Raw genomic sequence first — 5,616 nt, forward strand, 5'->3', positions numbered from 1 at the left:
TGAGATTTTCGATTTTTATATTATTCTAAAAATAAAATTTAACTCGAGACAAATTGTGACATTATGATTTCTATTTTGTTTTCCTGAATAAAGTGGTACGTTACTTAAATTATTAACATGACTTTTTATAAATTAAAGCATTGCAAGGAAATTAATTAGAAGAGTGTAATAGATAATTTTAGTTGGCTGAATTTAATTGCAATTTGCTTGCTAAGCTGCCAAGTGTCCCATTAACCCATGATTAGTCATTAAGGATTCAAGCCACTGGAAAAAAAATTCTAGAAAAATCATTTTGGGTTTCCTGAACCCCATCTCACTCCTCCCGTAACTCCCTCCCTCTCCTTCACTTCTACTTTGTTCCTTCTCCCCTCCTTGCGCCGCCCCACCGTCGCTGCTCCACCTCAGCTCACCGCCGCCATCGCCGCTATCACACCGTTGCAGGTAGCCTCCCCTCCTCTCTTCTTTCTCCCCCCTTTTCTATTTAGTTCAGTACAAAAAAAAAAAGAGAAAAGAAAGAAAACCGCTGCTTCTATTCCGATGCGCGGCTGCACCTCTGCCGTCGCTGCTGCCGGCGGCGTCAGGTCGCCGGTGGTGGTGGTGGTGGCAGCCCCTTTCCCTTTTCTTGGTAGATTATGATTGTAAATTGCCTAAACATTAAACCCTAACTATTCAATTGGATTTATATTTTCTAATTTTTCCTAGTTTCAAAGTTTATAGTCTAACTTTAATTAGTTGAATTGGAAATCAAAGTCTAGAATTATGAGTAGTTATTGATTTCAACTGTGATAGAATTCTATTGAAATACCTAAAGTTCATTATTCTTATTTACTTTGAATTATGAATATCTTGAAATTAATATGTTGTTTTATTGAAACATAATCAATATTAATATTTAAATATATTTTAGAATGAAGCTTTTATAAGTACTTTTAAGATTATTTTAGAATGTAAATTTTTTTTCTAAATTAAATAAAATGTGGGTATCTTGATATTTTAAGCATATATCCATGTATTTTAGTAAGTTGTTTACATTTTTAGATTTAAGTATACTCTTATTTTAGATTATCTGAATGTTATGGGTTATTTTAATTAACTAGTTTTGAATTTCTACAGTTATTTTAGAAGGGAAGTTACTATAAACGTATAAATGATATTTATGAATTGAACTATTATGTAATTTGGTATTATAAATTAAAGAAGTACTCTTATTTCACACTTTTAGAAAAAGAGATTGAAATAAGCTAGTTAAGAATTTAGATCAAGCAAATTTTAGAATTTTAAGGAAGAAACTAACTATCCTTTCTATTATTATGGATTTCGATTTAACTTTGGAATAGAAGAACGAGTTGGGGAATAGAACATCCAAAATTGCGCTAAGAGCTTGCTCAAGGTAACCCCATGGACACCTCCTTCATTTATACCCTTTGAATCTATGTGCTAACGACTTAAATGCAAATCTATGAATATTCATTTTGCGATATTAAACAACCTTTCTTATAAAAGTTTTAAACTTTGGTTTTTCTAATGTTTCAATATACATATTGAATTATCAAAGATGTTTTACGAATTACTCTTAATAGATTTCTATAATAAAACCATCGTATTTGTGATGTGAAAATGTGACTGTTGCATTGTTTGTTTTATTTACTATAGTGTGGATGTTTGATATGAGTAAATGAATTAGAGAATGATGATACTTTATGGGTTGGGTTAATGGCAAATATCATGTTTTGTATTAGTGATCAAGTTATGGAATTGGAAGATTGAATGTGAGCTAATGAGTTTCAATTACAATAGGAGAAACTTTTTGAGTGTTGGAGACTTGAGTTTAAGGTGATTGTGGGATTTAATGATTTTCGTCGTATGTGACAATTCGGAAATAATTATCGCCGTATGTGGCAAGATGGTAAACCGTCCTCATATCTGGTGTGACTGTTCAGGGGCTCCCGGGTCACGTAAAAGCTAGAGTTGGGGGGTGTGCACACTAGAGGTTATTGAATTAGTTGGCCAACGAAGAATGAATGTACTGTCAGGGGCTCCCGGGTACATCTCAAATAGACTGTCAGGGGCTCCCGGGTCTATCTATTGTTCAGTAGATTGTCAGGGGCTCCCGGATCTACTTAGAATGGAGAATTCAAGGAATTAGGAATATATGAGATAGGGTTTATACGATTAGAGGAGAACTCAAATAGAAAACCAATAGAAATCCTCAAATACTCATTTCGTTTTATATTTTATTATTCAAAATTATTTGAGAACGATGTTTAGAACTTTGGTATACTATTGAACTTGTTTATGCTTATATGACTTCGTTAATATTTATTTTACTGAGTGGAGTGGTGGTTACCAGCTTTGCTGATTCTTTTCTTTGTTTTGGTGTTTGTTTTATTGTTCTCCCCTTTGGGATTGAACCTGCGACGACCCATTTAATTATGGTGAGCAGGAGATGCAGGTATTGGCGTTGAATTTTAGGTACACTTGAAGTAAAGTTGAGAGCTTAGTTGAAGTGTACTTCTATGGAAGACTTTAATAAGTGTATATAAGTTAATTGAATTCTTTTAGTTATGTAATATTATTAGTACTTAGCTTTGCATCCGCTTTATAAGTAGGTGTAGCAGTAACACCCTGATGGTGTATTGGGAAAGTTTTATATGTTGGAATGATGTAGTTGATGCAGGTTAAAGGAAATATGACGTAATACCCTAAATAATATTTTAGGTTGTCCATATTTAGGGAAAATGCTGCCGAAATTTTTAATAATTAGTGTCTTTAAGATAAGCTTAAATATAGGGGTGTTACACCTATTGATAGGATTTTAATCCCAATTGTTCAAGCAATTGATTCACATAATTTAATGACGATTTAAATTATGGGAATCAACTTAAATTTTCAGATTTATTATAAAGCTTTAAAGTGTTGATTTTAATGATTTTTAAAGCCAAAAAGTCAATGTTTTATGCTAGGACTTGAGTTGACTATTTGAGACTATTAATTTAACGAATAACGATGAATTTCTAATTAAACCAAAGGTTTTAGAATCTTAAATAGTTGCTGGAAATTTAGTAAACATGGGTAATAATTAAGTTCTCCTTTGTGTTTATTGAAGTTGATTTCTAGCTTTGAGTCGTGATTCTCACAGTGGCCCCCGTACTTAGGTATTCCAGGTACGTACATGACTAGGGTGACCACCTATTCCATGAGGATTATGTGATGTTTATTAATTGTGAATCATGTGAACTTAAAATGTTGAGAATTCATGTTTGATGTGTGAACAAGCATGTTGTGAATTATTATTGAATCTATGAATTCTATGTGAACAATCATGTTATGGAATTTTATGATCGTTGAATTATGTCGAGCATGTTGTTCAAGTTGATATGCATGTATGAGTGTTTCGCATGCAAGTTATTATGATTATGCCATTGTACATGATGTCTAGCATACTTTGAGCCTATTGAAATTTCCTCAGTGCAACGTTTATCCTACCGCCGTGTAGAATACATTTAAGAAGTTTATGTGAATTGAACTAAGGACTATTCGTGCTAAGGGCATACCCCGCTTGTTAACAGGCAATGTCGGGTTATCTCAAACATTGTTTTTGAGAAGGAACAATGGGATTAATTTCACTTGAGTCCTATGTTTGATCACAAGTCCTAAAGGATCAAAATGAAGTGTAATTGTTTAATGGTTTAATCGTTTGCATGTTGTGTCTTGTGTTGCATCTTGAGTCGCCTTGAACATAACATACTAATTAACGTAAAGTGTAACCCGAATGAGCTTCAAAACTCTTGGAACGTATATACCTTGAGTATAAACAATGGGGGGAGTCGCGTCGGAGAAACTCGTACTCCTTGAATGATACAAGACTTTGTTTCATTCTTTTGGTTATCGCTTATAAATGCGCAAGAATTTCGTCGGTATGGTCCGACTGTCGGTAGAAAGCCCACCTTAATTATTTGGTGCTTGGTGGGCTCCCAACACCCTAAGTTTCCCTCAGTGGTTTTTGTTATTATTTTACCCGTTCGAAGTTAATTCTTATTAATCTGTAAGTTAAGAGTCGTGTCATGTATTGAGTATGTCTCCATGATTAATTTTTTACTTGAATGGCTTTTGCATGTGGATTATCATTATTGTTGAGTGATGCATGTTAGACTAGGAGTTCATTCTAGCTTGTTCGTACTCAGCTGTTGCTGACTTTGTGCTTCATGTCTTTTGGTCATGGCCTTTGCCTTAATGACCCTATGATGATCCATCATTACACTTGAATTGTTGGGGAGTAGTTTTCAATAAGTAGGTTCGTAGAGATAACTTGCGGGAGAAGTTATCATGGGAATAGTGTTAAGAGACTATTTCATCTTCCGTATTTATAAACTCTATATTGATTTTTAGTCATGACTACTACTACTACTATTATTACTTAAACTATAGTTAATGAGTTTTAAACTATTTAATGCTTTGGTTTTGGGCCTTAATATTTCCAGTTTGTTAGATGATCATTAACTATTTAATATGATTTGAAAGTTAGTTATTTCCGCTGCGTAATTCCGGTAGATAGTCTTAGCCGTTATCACGGTGGCGGTACTATCTTGGTAATTATTTTATATTAGTCGGAAAAAGGTAATTATAAATATAAGGAATTATCAGGGTGTTACAAAGACGCCATTGCATAAACTGTAATCGTTGAGGAATATTTGTAGAACCTCCTATTTTGTCATCTAAAAATTCAACCTGATTAAAATCCCCTACTAGTACCACTTTTGGATAATCAGCTAAAATGGCAGAAATCTCCTCCCAAACCCTATCCTTGTTTGACACATGAGGCGCACCATACAGAAAGAGCATATAACTTATTTCATTAACAACTTTTGAATATTTACAAAACACAAATCATTGTATGTAATGTGAGATTAAATATCATTTTATACTTAACTAGTTATTAGGTTGGACGACACCTAAAATCATTGTATGTAATAAGAGATTAAATATCATTTTACTTAACACAACCATTGAATATATTTGTTTAAGAAGAATGGTTTGAAGAATAACGAAAATTCATTATTAGTTTTTGTTAGGAATTAAACACAACTTAGTTAAGTCGACAAGAATACGAAACGGACTTGGAGTCAAATATTGTCTTGTTTGGTTTAATATCTTGTTTCCTAGTTTAATTAGAATTGTAACTAGGAAACTAGATATATATTGGTATGTAACAATCTCTAGAATTGTTTAGACATGGGGAGAAATTATAATTCTAGTAGATGTGGGTTTCTAGTTTAGCCTATAAAAGGGGGTTTAGGCCTAGCTAGAAAATAAGAGAGGGAAAATATATTGGTGAGAGGAATCATCAATTGAGGGATTATTGTATTATTTTGCAGGAACTTAATAATACGATAATATTTGAGGGGAGGAAATCTAAATTTCCTCATAAACACTTGTGTCTTTTATTATTGCTTTTGCTATCTGTTCTATATTGTATTTGTGGGTTTGTTACTAATTGTTCGTGGCACGCGTTTGGTTATAACAAACTGGTATCAAGAGCTGGGTTTTAGCCTTGGATGATTCCAGGAACAAGTTCAAGTTAGAACTTTTTAATGGGAAGACGAATTTCTCATTATG

General features: G+C 33.2%; 1 long non-coding RNA gene across 1 annotated transcript; it reads left to right on the top strand.

Annotated features, from left to right (window-relative positions):
• The first annotated feature begins 300 nt into the window (after positions 1–300).
• LOC130472317 (uncharacterized) lies at positions 301–2,738 on the top strand. Its single transcript, XR_008932428.1, has 3 exons — positions 301–441; positions 1,338–1,390; positions 2,444–2,738. It is a non-coding gene; the product is annotated as an uncharacterized lncRNA (long non-coding RNA).
• Positions 2,739–5,616: the final 2,878 nt, after the last annotated feature.

This window comes from Spinacia oleracea, chromosome 4, assembly GCF_020520425.1.
Source record: "Spinacia oleracea cultivar Varoflay chromosome 4, BTI_SOV_V1, whole genome shotgun sequence".
Taxonomy (NCBI): domain Eukaryota; kingdom Viridiplantae; phylum Streptophyta; class Magnoliopsida; order Caryophyllales; family Amaranthaceae; genus Spinacia; species Spinacia oleracea.